Consider the following 15,310-nt stretch of genomic DNA (forward strand, 5'->3'; position numbering starts at 1 on the left):
GGTTTTATTAATTGTATCCACTCATGAATCGACCTACGGTCACCAGATGTGTAGACACAATGAGATTTTTGTTGTTGCTTATACTCTTTAATTGAAGTGATGATAAAGGAAATAGATCTATTTAAAACCAAACAGCTACCTCTGCCTAGATTAAGAGGTGGCACCGGGCATGGGGTTCACATTCGGAGTGGCCACTTGTGGTGCCACTTCAATGATCAGGGGATTGTGTATGATCCTGACGGTACGGTTGCCCTTCTCTGCAATTCCAATAATCCATGCTTGGTGAGCTTCACCATATTTGGGGAACTTTATCTCTGCACAGAAACGAACTGCTTGCTCATGTGGTAAACAGAATAGAAGGCCTCCTGTTGTCTCCGGACAGGTCACATGCATGCGGCCAAACATGCTTACATGGGCCTTGCTCACAAAAGCCATCTTAGCCAGCACAGGGAGGTTGTGAATCAAAATGACACCTCGTTCCTTTGCTGCAAGACTAGGTTCTGTGAGAGGCCCCAAACCCTGAAGCCGGTGGAGTCGGTGGCAGCATGGGCATTGATTGTGTGCATGAGTCCTACAGCTGTTCCGTAAAGCCTGGGCAGGTGGCACATCAGCGGCGGACGATGGTCCACAGCTGACCCGCAGGAGAAAGAGTCTTGAATCCAGAAGGATCCCTGGAGGAGGGTGAAGCACTCCCTGGTGAACAAGAGGGCAGCAGCATCTGGCTGGAGGCGTCGGGATTTGGACCTCACACAGAAACTAGTCATGCCACAAGACATCCCAACAGCTGACATCTGTTCTTCACAGAGGTCCTTCTCCCCAGGACAGGTAGAGTCGCAACATGCCTGGATCCCTCGTCTGTACTGGCCGCTCTCACAGCACGCAACGGCATAAGTTGTGCAAGCCAGGGGGACAGGCACCTTCAGCAGCCTGGTGAAGGAGCTGCTGAAGGGTCCAGGGAGGGTTGGCGTGGTGTGGTGCAGTGTGGTGTGTTGTGGTGTGCTGTGGTGCTGTCCCAGTGGGTCAAGCCTCAGCCTGCCAGGCGGATGTCCTGTATGGGTGCTGTTTCAAATCCTGGCTGCTTCCCTGCAGTCAAGCTCCCTGCCGAACCTCCTGGGAGAGCAGCGGAGGATGCTGCCAGGGCTTGTGCCCCTGTGGCCCTGTGCCCCTGTGGGAGATCTGGAGGAAGCTCCTGGTTCCTGGGCTTGTCCTGACCCAGCCACAGCTGTCTCTGGTGGTGGTCCTTGGGGAAGTGAGCCAGCAGATGCAAGAAAGCTTGCTGTCTCTCCCTCTCCGTTCCTGTGTGCTTCCAAGCAAAGAGGGCAGAGGGAGGCAGGAGGGAGGAAGGAAAAGACAGAAAGCTGCCGGCCTCCTGTGAGGGAGCATGCTGTGTGCTGTGTGCTGTGCTGTGGCTCTAGACTGCTTTTGTCAGTCAATGCAGACTGCCTGGGCGTGCGTAGGGCTTCCGGTCATGGGTCTTGTGTTCAGGCTCTAAAAAGAGTGTCCTTGAGAGCGAATGCCTCTCTGAGCTGGGCTGCTTCCCTTGATTTGGCAGGAGAGGCTTGGATGAGCGTCCTGCAGTGAGTGCTGGTGGCCACGAGAGGGCGCGCAAAGCTACCCTTCCCTTTTTTTTTTTAACCAATTTATTTATTTTATTACGAAGTCAGATATACAGAGAGGAGAAGAGACAGAGAGGAAGATCTTCCATCTGATGATTCACTCCCCAACGGAGCCGCAACGGCCGGTGGGCGCCGATCCAAAGCCGGGAACCTGGAACCTCTTCTGGGTCTCCCACGAGGGTGCAGGGTCCCAAAGCTTTGGGCCGTCCTCGACTGCTTTCCCAGGCCACAAGCAGGGAGCTGGATGGGAACTGGAGCTGCCGCCGGGATTAGAACCGGTGCCCATATGGGATCCAGGTGCGTTCAAGGTGAGGACTTTAGCCGCTAGGCTATGGCGCCGGGCCCCAAGCTGCCCTTTCTACCCCTGGTTGGCTCAGGCCTTCTGAGCTCTAGACAGCCCAACCCGAGCCATCCTAGTGTCAGGTGGGGTTCCCGGACAGTATTCTGGGCCACGTGTTGTTGGAAGATCAGGGCTCCAAGGCCGAACAGCCGCTAGGCCACGCTGATGGGCCCCGGCTTCATGTATTTTTGCATGTGTGGGGTGGCGGTTAGGGTGATGTGATACACTACTCGGCCTTCCTCGGCCTAGCTGGGTGGTGTCTGGGCATGTGGGCTCCTAAGCCAGGAGCAGGTGGATGGAGAAGTAGGCACCAGAGGTCAGCAGCCATCTGCAATAGGAAGTCCCAGGCCCCAGGTGCTGCGGAGAGCACCCTGCACCATGCAGCCCTGCTACCCAGCACATCTGATGATGACCGGCGAGCCACCAAGGCCCGCACAAGGGAGGGCTTTCAGGGCCTGTGCTGCCTGCACACGACAGGGTGCACAAAGCTGCCCTTTCTACCTCCAGCTAGCACTTGAGGGGTCAGCCATCCCTGTCATGTGCTTTGGAGGCAGGAATTTGGCCTCACAGCCTCCAGCCAGATGCTGCTGCCCTCTTGTTCACCAGGGATCCTTCTGGATTCAAGACTCTTTCTCCTGCTGGTCAGCTGTGGACCATCGGCCGCCACTGATGTGCCACCTTCCACAAGACATCCCAACAGCTGACGTCTGTTTTTCACAGAGGTCCTTCTCCCCAGGACAGGTAGAGTAGCAACATGCCTGGATCCCTCGTCTGTAGCGGCTGCTCTCACAGCACGCAACGGCATAAGTTGTGCAAGCCAGGGGGACAGGCACCTTCAGCAGCCTGGTGAAGGAGCTGCTGAAGGGTCCAGCAAGGGTTGGTGTGGTGTGGTGTGGTGTGGTGTGGTGTGGTGTGGTGTGTTGGTGCGGGGTATTGTCCGAATGGGTCAAGCCTCAGCCTGAGAGGCGGATGGCCTGTATGGGTAGTGCTTCGAATCCTGGGTGCTTGCCCTGCAGTCCAGCTGCTTGCCGATCCTCCTGGGAGAGCAGCGGAGGATGCTGCCAGGGCTTGTGCCCCTTTGCCGCTGTACCCCTGTGGCCCTGTGGCCCTGTGGCCCTGTGGAAGATCTGGAGGAAGCTCCTGGTTCCTGGGCTTGTCCTGACCCAGCCACAGCTGTCTCTGGTGGTGGTCCTTGGGGAAGTGAGCCAGCAGATGCCAGAAAGCTTGCTGTCTCTCCCTCTCTGTTCCTGTGTGCTTGCAAGAAAAGGGGGCAGAGGGAGGCAGGAGGGAGGAAGGAAAAGACAGAAAGCTGCCAGCCTCCTGTGAGGGAGCATGCTGTGTGCTGTGTGCTGTGCTGTGGCTCTAGACTGCTTTTGTCTGTCAATGCAGAGCCCCAGGGCGTGCGTAGGGCTTCCGGTCATGGGTCTTGTGTGCAAGCTCTAAAAAGAGTGTTCTTGAGAGCGAATGCCTCTCTGAGCTGGAGCTGGGCTGCTTCCCTTGATTTGGCAGGAGAGCCTGGGATGAGCGTCCTGCAGTGAGTGCTGCTGGCCACGAGAGGGCGCGCAAAGCTGCCCTTTTTTTTTTTTTTTTTTTATTAGCAGATTTATTTATTTCATTACAAAGTCAGATATACAGAGAAGAGAAGAGACAGAGAGGAAGATCTTCCATCTGATGATTCACTCCCCAACGGAGCCCCAACGGCCGGTGGGCGCCGATCCAAAGCCGGGAACCTGGAACTTCTTCTGGGTCTCCCATGAGGGTGCAGGGTCCCAAAGCTTTGGGCCGTCCTCGACTGCTTTCCCAGGCCACAAGCAGGGAGCTGGATGGGAAGTGGAGCCGCCGCCGGGATTAGAACCGGTGCCCATATGGGATCCCAGTGCGTTCAAGTTGAGGACTTTAGCCGCTAGGCTACGGCGTCGGGTCCCAAGCTGCCCTTTCTACCCCTGGTCGGCTCAGGCCCTCTGAGCTCTAGACAGCCCAACCCGAGCCATCCTAGCGTCGTGTGGGGGTCCCGGACAGTATTCCGGGGCACGTGTTGTTGGAAGATCAGGGCTCCAATGCTGAACAGCCCACATACCAAGGCCTGGGAGGGGAGGAGGTAGATTGGGGCCTAGCATCAGCGTGGGCCTGTGAGATAGGAAGTGTCAGGGTGCCTTTAATAGCAGGGTACTTAAAGAAGCCTGGGAGGTGGAATACCACGTCAGCGTGCCCACAGGCCCTCTGGGAGCTGGAGTCCTAAGTCAGCGTGCCAACAGGCCCTCTGGGCTCAGGCTTCTTACGTCAGCGTGCCCCAGAGGCCCTCTGGGACTTGGAGTCCTACGTCAGCGTCCCCAGAGGCCCTCTGGGAGTTGGAGTCCTACATCAGCGTCCCCAGAGGCCCTCTGGGAGTTGGAGTCCTACGTCAGCGTCCCCAGATGCCCTCTGCGAGTTGGAGTCCTACGTCAGCGTCCCCAGAGGCCCTCTGGGAGCTGGTGTTACACAAGCCGACTGGGGTTGTACTTTGCCAGATCAGGTCCCGGGAAACCTTACCGCCACCCCCATTCCTCGAAGAACACCCTGAGATGCAGGCTCCGGGAGTTCTTTGGCAAGTGGAGCAGCTCCCCGATGGGCTGCCAAGAGGGCTTCATGGATTTTTTTTTTTATTTCAAAGTCAGATATACAGAGAGGAGGAGAGACAGAGAGGAAGATCTTCCATCTGATGATTCACTCCCAACCGAGCCGCAACGGCCGGTGCTTGCCGATCCAAAGCCGGGAACCTGGAACTTCTTCTGGGTCTCCCACAAGGGTGCAGGGTCCCAAAGCTTTGGGCCGTCCTCGACTGCTTTAACAGGCCACAAGCAGTTAGCTGGATGGGAAGTGGAGCCGCCGCCGGGATTAGAACCGGTGCCCATATGGGATCCCAGTGCGTTCAAGGTGAGGACTTTAGCCGCTAGGCTACGGCGTCGGGTCCCAAGCTGCCCTTTCTACCCCTGGTCGGCTCAGGCCCTCTGAGCTCTAGACAGCCCAACCCGAGCCATCCTAGCGTCGTGTGGGGGTCCCTGACAGTATTCCGGGGCACGTGTTGTTGGAAGATCAGGGCTCCAATGCCGAACAGCCGCTAGGCCATGCTGATGGGCCCCGGCTCCATGTATTTTTGCATGTGTGGGGTGGCGGTTAGGGTGATGTGATACACTACTCGGCCTTCCTCAGCCTAGCTGGGTGGTGTTTGGGCATGTGGGCTGCTAAGCCAGGAGCAGGTGGATGGAGAAGTAGGCACCAGAGGTCAGCAGCCATCTGCAATAGGAAGTCCCAGGCCCTAGCTGCTGCGGAGAGCACCCTGCACCATGCAGCCCTGCTGCCCAGCACATCTGATGATGGCCGGCAAGCCACCAAGCCACCAAGGCCCGCACAAGGGAGGGCTTTCAGGGCCTGTGCTGCCTGCACACGACAGGGTGCACAAAGCTGCCCTTTCTACCTCCAGCTAGCACTTGAGGGGTCAGCCATCCCTGTCATGTGCTTTGGAGGCAGGAATTTGGCCTCACAGCCTCCAGCCAGATGCTGCTGCCCTCTTGTTCACCAGGGAGTACTTCACCCTCCTCCAGGGATCCTTCTGGATTCAAGACTCTTTCTCCTGCTGGTCAGCTGTGGACCGTCGGCTGCCGCTGATGTGCCACCTTCCACAAGACATCCCAACAGCTGACGTCTGTTTTTCACAGAGGTCCTTCTCCCCAGGACAGGTAGAGTAGCAACATGCCTGGATCTCTCGTCTGTAGCGGCTGCTCTCACAGCACGCAATGGCATAAGTTGTGCAAGCCAGGGGGACAGGCACCTTCAACAGCCTGGTGAAGGAGCTGCTGAAGGGTCCAGCAAGGGTTGGTGTGGTGTGGTGTGGTGTGGTGTGGTGTAGTGTGGTGTGTTGGTGCGGGGTATTGTCTGAATGGGTCAAGCCTCAGCCTGAGAGGCGGATGGCCTGTATGGGTAGTGCTTCGAATCCTGGGTGCTTGCCCTGCAGTCCAGCTGCTTGCCGATCCTCCTGGGAGAGCAGCGGAGGATGCTGCCAGGGCTTGTGCCCCTTTGCCGCTGTACCCCTGTGGCCCTGTGGCCCTGTGGGAGATCTGGAGGAAGCTCCTGGTTCCTGGGCTTGTCCTGACCCAGCCACAGCTGTCTCTGGTGGTGGTCCTTGGGGAAGTGAGCCAGCAGATGCAAGAAAGCTTGCTGTCTCTCCCTCTCTGTTCCTGTGTGCTTGCAAGCAAAGGGGGCAGAGGGAGGCAGGAGGGAGGAAGGAAAAGACAGAAAGCTGCCGGCCTCCTGTGAGGGAGCATGCTGTGTGCTGTGTGCTGTGTGCTGTGCTGTGGCTCTAGACTGCTTTTGTCTGTCAATGCAGACCGCCAGGGCGTGCGTAGGGCTTCCGGTCATGGGTCTTGTGTGCAAGCTCTAAAAAGAGTGTCCTTGAGAGCGAATGCCTCTCTGAGCTGGTGGGCTGCTTCCCTTGATTTGGCAGGAGAGCCTGGGATGAGCGTCCTGCAGTGAGTGCTGGTGGCCACGAGAGGGCGCGCAAAGCTGCCCTTTTTTTTTTTTAGCAGATTTATTTATTTCATTACAAAGTCAGATATGCAGAGAAGAGAAGAGACAGAGAGGAAGATCTTCCATCTGATGATTCACTCCCCAACGGAGCTGCAACGGCCGGTGCGTGCCGATCCAAAGCCGGGAACCTGGAACTTCTTCTGGGTCTCCCACGAGGGTGCAGGGTCCCAAAGCTTTGGGCCGTCCTCGACTGCTTTCCCAGGCCACAAGCAGGGAGCTGGATGGGAAGTGGAGCCGCCGCCGGGATTAGAACCGGTGCCCATATGGGATCCCAGTGCGTTCAAGTTGAGGACTTTAGCCGCTAGGCTACGGCGTCGGGTCCCAAGCTGCCCTTTCTACCCCTGGTCGGCTCAGGCCCTCTGAGCTCTAGACAGCCCAACCCGAGCCATCCTAGCGTCGTGTGGGGGTCCCGGACAGTATTCCGGGGCACGTGTTGTTGGAAGATCAGGGCTCCAATGCTGAACAGCCCACATACCAAGGCCTGGGAGGGGAGGAGGTAGATTGGGGCCTAGCATCAGCGTGGGCCTGTGAGATAGGAAGTGTCAGGGTGCCTTTAATAGCAGGGTACTTAAAGAAGCCTGGGAGGTGGAATACCACGTCAGCGTGCCCACAGGCCCTCTGGGAGCTGGAGTCCTAAGTCAGCGTGCCAACAGGCCCTCTGGGCTCAGGCTTCTTACGTCAGCGTGCCCCAGAGGCCCTCTGGGACTTGGAGTCCTACGTCAGCGTCCCCAGAGGCCCTCTGGGAGTTGGAGTCCTACATCAGCGTCCCCAGAGGCCCTCTGGGAGTTGGAGTCCTACGTCAGCGTCCCCAGATGCCCTCTGCGAGTTGGAGTCCTACGTCAGCGTCCCCAGAGGCCCTCTGGGAGCTGGTGTTACACAAGCCGACTGGGGTTGTACTTTGCCAGATCAGGTCCCGGGAAACCTTACCGCCACCCCCATTCCTCGAAGAACACCCTGAGATGCAGGCTCCGGGAGTTCTTTGGCAAGTGGAGCAGCTCCATGATGGGCTGCCAAGAGGGCTTCATGGATTTTTTTTTTTATTTCAAAGTCAGATATACAGAGAGGAGGAGAGACAGAGAGGAAGATCTTCCATCTGATGATTCACTCCCAACCGAGCCGCAACGGCCGGTGCTTGCCGATCCAAAGCCGGGAACCTGGAACTTCTTCTGGGTCTCCCACAAGGGTGCAGGGTCCCAAAGCTTTGGGCCGTCCTCGACTGCTTTAACAGGCCACAAGCAGTTAGCTGGATGGGAAGTGGAGCCGCCGCCGGGATTAGAACCGGTGCCCATATGGGATCCCAGTGCGTTCAAGGTGAGGACTTTAGCCGCTAGGCTACGGCGTCGGGTCCCAAGCTGCCCTTTCTACCCCTGGTCGGCTCAGGCCCTCTGAGCTCTAGACAGCCCAACCCGAGCCATCCTAGCGTCGTGTGGGGGTCCCTGACAGTATTCCGGGGCACGTGTTGTTGGAAGATCAGGGCTCCAATGCCGAACAGCCGCTAGGCCATGCTGATGGGCCCCGGCTCCATGTATTTTTGCATGTGTGGGGTGGCGGTTAGGGTGATGTGATACACTACTCGGCCTTCCTCAGCCTAGCTGGGTGGTGTTTGGGCATGTGGGCTGCTAAGCCAGGAGCAGGTGGATGGAGAAGTAGGCACCAGAGGTCAGCAGCCATCTGCAATAGGAAGTCCCAGGCCCTAGCTGCTGCGGAGAGCACCCTGCACCATGCAGCCCTGCTGCCCAGCACATCTGATGATGGCCGGCGAGCCACCAAGCCACCAAGGCCCGCACAAGGGAGGGCTTTCAGGGCCTGTGCTGCCTGCACACGACAGGGTGCACAAAGCTGCCCTTTCTACCTCCAGCTAGCACTTGAGGGGTCAGCCATCCCTGTCATGTGCTTTGGAGGCAGGAATTTGGCCTCACAGCCTCCAGCCAGATGCTGCTGCCCTCTTGTTCACCAGGGAGTACTTCACCCTCCTCCAGGGATCCTTCTGGATTCAAGACTCTTTCTCCTGCTGGTCAGCTGTGGACCGTCGGCTGCCGCTGATGTGCCACCTTCCACAAGACATCCCAACAGCTGACGTCTGTTTTTCACAGAGGTCCTTCTCCCCAGGACAGGTAGAGTAGCAACATGCCTGGATCTCTCGTCTGTAGCGGCTGCTCTCACAGCACGCAATGGCATAAGTTGTGCAAGCCAGGGGGACAGGCACCTTCAGCAGCCTGGTGAAGGAGCTGCTGAAGGGTCCAGCAAGGGTTGGTGTGGTGTGGTGTGGTGTGGTGTGGTGTAGTGTGGTGTGTTGGTGCGGGGTATTGTCTGAATGGGTCAAGCCTCAGCCTGAGAGGCGGATGGCCTGTATGGGTAGTGCTTCGAATCCTGGGTGCTTGCCCTGCAGTCCAGCTGCTTGCCGATCCTCCTGGGAGAGCAGCGGAGGATGCTGCCAGGGCTTGTGCCCCTTTGCCGCTGTACCCCTGTGGCCCTGTGGCCCTGTGGGAGATCTGGAGGAAGCTCCTGGTTCCTGGGCTTGTCCTGACCCAGCCACAGCTGTCTCTGGTGGTGGTCCTTGGGGAAGTGAGCCAGCAGATGCAAGAAAGCTTGCTGTCTCTCCCTCTCTGTTCCTGTGTGCTTGCAAGCAAAGAGGGCAGAGGGAGGCAGGAGGGAGGAAGGAAAAGACAGAAAGCTGCCGGCCTCCTGCGAGGGAGCATGCTGTGTGCTGTGTGCTGTGTGCTGTGCTGTGGCTCTAGACTGCTTTTGTCTGTCAATGCAGACCGCCAGGGCGTGCGTAGGGCTTCCGGTCATGGGTCTTGTGTGCAAGCTCTAAAAAGAGTGTCCTTGAGAGCGAATGCCTCTCTGAGCTGGTGGGCTGCTTCCCTTGATTTGGCAGGAGAGCCTGGGATGAGCGTCCTGCAGTGAGTGCTGGTGGCCACGAGAGGGCGCGCAAAGCTGCCCTTTTTTTTTTTTTTTTTTTTTTTAGCAGATTTATTTATTTCATTACAAAGTCAGATATGCAGAGAAGAGAAGAGACAGAGAGGAAGATCTTCCATCTGATGATTCACTCCCCAACGGAGCTGCAACGGCCGGTGCGTGCCGATCCAAAGCCGGGAACCTGGAACTTCTTCTGGGTCTCCCACGAGGGTGCAGGGTCCCAAAGCTTTGGGCCGTCCTCGACTGCTTTCCCAGGCCACAAGCAGGGAGCTGGATGGGAAGTGGAGCCGCCGCCGGGATTAGAACCGGTGCCCATATGGGATCCCAGTGCGTTCAAGTTGAGGACTTTAGCCGCTAGGCTACGGCGTCGGGTCCCAAGCTGCCCTTTCTACCCCTGGTCGGCTCAGGCCCTCTGAGCTCTAGACAGCCCAACCCGAGCCATCCTAGCGTCGTGTGGGGGTCCTGGACAGTATTCCGGGGCACGTGTTGTTGGAAGATCAGGGCTCCAATGCTGAACAGCCCACATACCAAGGCCTGGGAGGGGAGGAGGTAGATTGGGGCCTAGCATCAGCGTGGGCCTGTGAGATAGGAAGTGTCAGGGTGCCTTTAATAGCAGGGTACTTAAAGAAGCCTGGGAGGTGGAATACCACGTCAGCGTGCCCACAGGCCCTCTGGGAGCTGGAGTCCTACGTCAGCGTGCCCCAGAGGCCCTCTGGGAGTTGGAGTCCTACGTCAGCGTCCCCAGAGGCCCTCTGGGAGTTGGAGTCCTACGTCAGCGTCCCCAGAGGCCCTCTGGGAGTTGGAGTCCTACGTCAATGTACCCAGAGGCCCTCTGGGAGTTGGAGTCCCACGCCTGTGTCCCCAGAGGCCCTCTGGGAGCTGGTGTTACACAAGCCGACTGGGGTTGTACTTTGCCAGATCAGGTCCCGGGAAACCTTACCGCCACCCCCATTCCTCGAAGAACACCCTGAGATGCAGGCTCCGGGAGTTCTTTGGCAAGTGGAGCAGCTCCCCGATGGGCTGCCAAGAGGGCTTCATGGATTTTTTTTTTTTATTTCAAAGTCAGATATACAGAGAGGAGGAGAGACAGAGAGGAAGATCTTCCATCTGTTGATTCACTCCCCAACTGAGCCCCAACGGCCGGTGCTTGCCGAATCAAAGCCGGGAACCCGGAACCTCTTCTGGGTCTCCCACGAGGGTGCAGGGTCCCAAAGCTTTGGGCCGTCCTCGACTGCTTTCCCAGGCCACAAGCAGGGAGCTGGATGGGAAGTGGAGCCACCGCCGGGATTAGAACCGGTGCCTATATAGGATCCCAGTGCGTTCAAGGTGAGGACTTTAGCCGCTAGGCTACGGCGTCGGGTCCCAAGCTGCCCTTTCTACCTCTGGTCGGCTCAGGCCTTCTGAGCTCTAGACAGCCCAACCCGAGCCATCCTAGCGTCGTGTGGGGGTCCCGGACAGTATTCCGGGGCACGTGTTGTTGGAAGATCAGGGCTCCAAGGCCGAACAGCCGCTAGGCCACGCTGATGGGCCCCGGCTCCATGTATTTTTGCATGTGTGGGGTGGTGGTTAGGGTGATGTGATACACTACTCGGCCTTCCTCGGCCTAGCTGGGTGGTGTTTGGGCATGTGGGCTCCTAAGCCAGGAGCAGGTGGATGGAGAAGTAGGCACCAGAGGTCAGCAGCCATCTGCAATAGGAAGTCCCAGGCCCTAGCTGCTGCGGAGAGCACCCTGCAACATGCAGCCCTGCTGCCCAGCACATCTGATGATGGCCGGCGAGCCACCAAGCCACCAAGGCCCGCACAAGGGAGGGCTTTCAGGGCCTGTGCTGCCTGCACACGACAGGGTGCACAAAGCTGCCCTTTCTACCTCCAGCTAGCACTTGAGGGGTCAGCCATCCCTGTCATGTGCTTTGGAGGCAGGAATTTGGCCTCACAGCCTCCAGCCAGATGCTGCTGCCCTCTTGTTCACCAGGGAGTACTTCACCCTCCTCCAGGGATCGTTCTGGATTCAAGACTCTTTCTCCTGCTGGTCAGCTGTGGACCGTCGGCTGCCGCTGATGTGCCACCTTCCACAAGACATCCCAACAGCTGACGTCTGTTTTTCACAGAGGTCCTTCTCCCCAGGACAGGTAGAGTAGCAACATGCCTGGATCTCTCGTCTGTAGCGGCTGCTCTCACAGCACGCAACGGCATAAGTTGTGCAAGCCAGGGGGACAGGCACCTTCAGCAGCCTGGTGAAGGAGCTGCTGAAGGGTCCAGCAAGGGTTGGTGTGGTGTGGTGTGGTGTGGTGTGGTGTGTTGGTGCGGGGTATTGTCTGAATGGGTCAAGCCTCAGCCTGAGAGGCGGATGGCCCGTATGGGTACTGCTTCGAATCCTGGGTGCTTCCCCTGCAGTCCAGCTCCCTGCCGATCCTCCTGGGAGAGCAGCGGAGGATGCTGCCAGGGCTTGTGCCCCTTTGCCGCTGTACCCCTGTGGCCCTGTGGCCCTGTGGGAGATCTGGAGGAAGCTCCTGGTTCCTGGGCTTGTCCTGACCCAGCCACAGCTGTCTCTGGTGGTGGTCCTTGGGGAAGTGAGCCAGCAGATGCCAGAAAGCTTGCTGTCTCTCCCTCTCTGTTCCTGTGCGCTTCCAAGCAAAGGGGGCAGAGGGAGGCAGGAGGGAGGAAGGAAAAGACAGAAAGCTGCCGGCCTCCTGCGAGGGAGCATGCTGTGTGCTGTGTGCTGTGTGCTGTGCTGTGGCTCTAGACTGCTTTTGTCTGTCAATGCAGACCGCCAGGGCGTGCGTAGGGCTTCCGGTCATGGGTCTTGTGTGCAAGCTCTAAAAAGAGTGTCCTTGAGAGCGAATGCCTCTCTGAGCTGGAGCTGGGCTGCTTCCCTTGATTTGGCAGGAGAGCCTGGGATGAGCGTCCTGCAGTGAGTGCTGGTGGCCACGAGAGGGCGCGCAAAGCTGCCCTTTTTTTTTTTTTTTTTTAGCAGATTTATTTATTTCATTACAAAGTCAGATATGCAGAGAAGAGAAGAGACAGAGAGGAAGATCTTCCATCTGATGATTCACTCCCCAACGGAGCCGCAACGGCCGGTGCGTGCCGATCCAAAGCCGGGAACCTGGAACTTCTTCTGGGTCTCCCATGAGGGTGCAGGGTCCCAAAGCTTTGGGCCGTCCTCGACTGCTTTCCCAGGCCACAAGCAGGGAGCTGGATGGGAAGTGGAGCCGCCGCTGGGATTAGAACCGGTGCCCATATGGGATCCCAGTGCGTTCAAGTTGAGGACTTTAGCCGCTAGGCTACGGCGTCGGGTCCCAAGCTGCCCTTTCTACCCCTGGTCGGCTCAGGCCCTCTGAGCTCTAGACAGCCCAACCCGAGCCATCCTAGCGTCGTGTGGGGGTCCCGGACAGTATTCCGGGGCACGTGTTGTTGGAAGATCAGGGCTCCAATGCTGAACAGCCCACATACCAAGGCCTGGGAGGGGAGGAGGTAGATTGGGGCCTAGCATCAGCGTGGGCCTGTGAGATAGGAAGTGTCAGGGTGCCTTTAATAGCAGGGTACTTAAAGAAGCCTGGGAGGTGGAATACCACGTCAGCGTGCCCACAGGCCCTCTGGGAGCTGGAGTCCTAAGTCAGCGTGCCCACAGGCCCTCTGGGCTCTGGCTTCCTACGTCAGCGTGCCCCAGAGGCCCTCTGGGAGTTGGAGTCCTACGTCAGCGTCCCCAGAGGCCCTCTGGGAGTTGGAGTCCTACGTCAGCGTCCCCAGAGGCCCTCTGGGAGTTGGAGTCCTACGTCAACGTACCCAGAGGCCCTCTGGGAGTTGGAGTCCCACGCCTGCGTCCCCAGAGGCCCTCTGGGAGCTGGTGTTACACAAGCCGACTGGGGTTGTACTTTGCCAGATCAGGTCCCGGGAAACCTTACCGCCACCCCCATTCCTCGAAGAACACCCTGAGATGCAGGCTCCAGGAGTTCTTTGGCAAGTGGAGCAGCTCCCCGATGGGCTGCCAAGAGGGCTTCATGGATTTTTTTTTTTTATTTCAAAGTCAGCTATACAGAGAGGAGGAGAGACAGAGAGGAAGATCTTCCATCTGATGATTCACTCCCCAACGGAGCCCCAACAGCCGGTGCGTGCCGAATCAAAGCCGGGAACCCGGAACCTCTTCTGGGTCTCCCACGAGGGTGCAGGGTCCCAAAGCTTTGGGCCGTCCTCGACTGCTTTCCCAGGCCACAAGCAGGGAGCTGGATGGGAAGTGGAGCCGCCGCCGGGATTAGAACCGGTGCCCATATGGGATCCCAGTGCGTTCAAGGTGAGGACTTTAGCCGCTAGGCTACGGCGTCGGGTCCCAAGCTGCCCTTTCTACCCCTGGTCGGCTCAGGCCTTCTGAGCTCTAGACAGCCCAACCCGAGCCATCCTAGTGTCGTGTGGGGGTCCCGGACAGTATTCCGGGGCACGTGTTGTTGGAAGATCAGGGCTCCAAGGCCGAACAGCCGCTAGGCCACGCTGATGGGCCTCAGCTCCATGTATTTTTGCATGTGTTGGGTGGCGGTTAGGGTGATGTGATACACTACTCGGCCTTCCTCGGCCTAGCTGGGTGGTGTTTGGGCATGTGGGCTCCTAAGCCAGGAGCAGGTGGATGGAGAAGTAGGCACCAGAGGTCAGCAGCCATCTGCAATAGGAAGTCCCAGGCCCCAGCTGCTGCGGAGAGCACCCTGCACCATGCAGCCCTGCTGCCCAGCACATCTGATGATGGCCAGGGAGCCACCAAGGCCCGCACAAGGGAGGGCTTTCAGGGCCTGTGCTGCCTGCACACGACAGGGTGCACAAAGCTGCCCTTTCTACCTCCAGCTAGCACTTGAGGGGCCAGCCATCCCTGTCATGTGCTTTGGAGGCAGGAATTTGGCCTCACAGCCTCCAGCCAGATGCTGCTGCCCTCTTGTTCACCAGGGATCCTTCTGGATTCAAGACTCTTTCTCCTGCTGGTCAGCTGTGGACCATCGGCCGCCGCTGATGTGCCACCTTCCACAAGACATCCCAACAGCTGACGTCTGTTTTTCACAGAGGTCCTTCTCCCCAGGACAGGTAGAGTAGCAACATGCCTGGATCCCTCGTCTGTAGTGGCTGCTCTCACAGCACGCAACGGCATAAGTTGTGCAAGCCAGGGGGACAGGCACCTTCAGCAGCCTGGTGAAGGAGCTGCTGAAGGGTCCAGCAAGGGTTGGTGTGGTGTGGTGTGGTGTGGTGTGGTGTGGTGTTGTGTGGTGTGTTGGTGCGGGGTATTGTCCGAATGGGTCAAGCCTCAGCCTGAGAGGCGGATGGCCTGTATGGGTAGTGCTTCGAATCCTGGGTGCTTGCCCTGCAGTCCAGCTCCCTGCCGATCCTCCTGGGAGAGCAGCGGAGGATGCTGCCAGGGCTTGTGCCCCTTTGCCGCTGTACCCCTGTGGCCCTGTGGCCCTGTGGGAGATCTGGAGGAAGCTCCTGGTTCCTGGGCTTGTCCTGACCCAGCCACGGCTGGCTCTGGTGGTGGTCCTTGGGGAAGTGAGCCAGCAGATGCCAGAAAGCTTGCTGTCTCTCCCTCTCTGTTCCTGAGTGCTTGCAAGAAAAGGGGGCAGAGGGAGGCAGGAAGGAGGAAGGAAAAGACAGAAAGCTGCCGGCCTCCTGCGAGGGAGCATGCTGTGTGCTGTGTGCTGTGCTGTGGCTCTAGACTGCTTTTGTCTGTCAATGCAGAGCCCCAGGGCGTGCGTAGGGCTTCCGGTCATGGGTCTTGTGTGCAAGCTCTAAAAAGAGTGTCCTTGAGAGCGAATGCCTCTCTGAGCTGGAGCTGGGCTGCTTCCCTTGATTTGGCAGGAGAGCCTGGGATGAGCGTCCTGCAGTGAGTGCTGCTGGCCACGAG

Source organism: Ochotona princeps, chromosome 4 (genome assembly GCF_030435755.1).
Source record: "Ochotona princeps isolate mOchPri1 chromosome 4, mOchPri1.hap1, whole genome shotgun sequence".
Lineage (NCBI taxonomy): Eukaryota > Metazoa > Chordata > Mammalia > Lagomorpha > Ochotonidae > Ochotona > Ochotona princeps.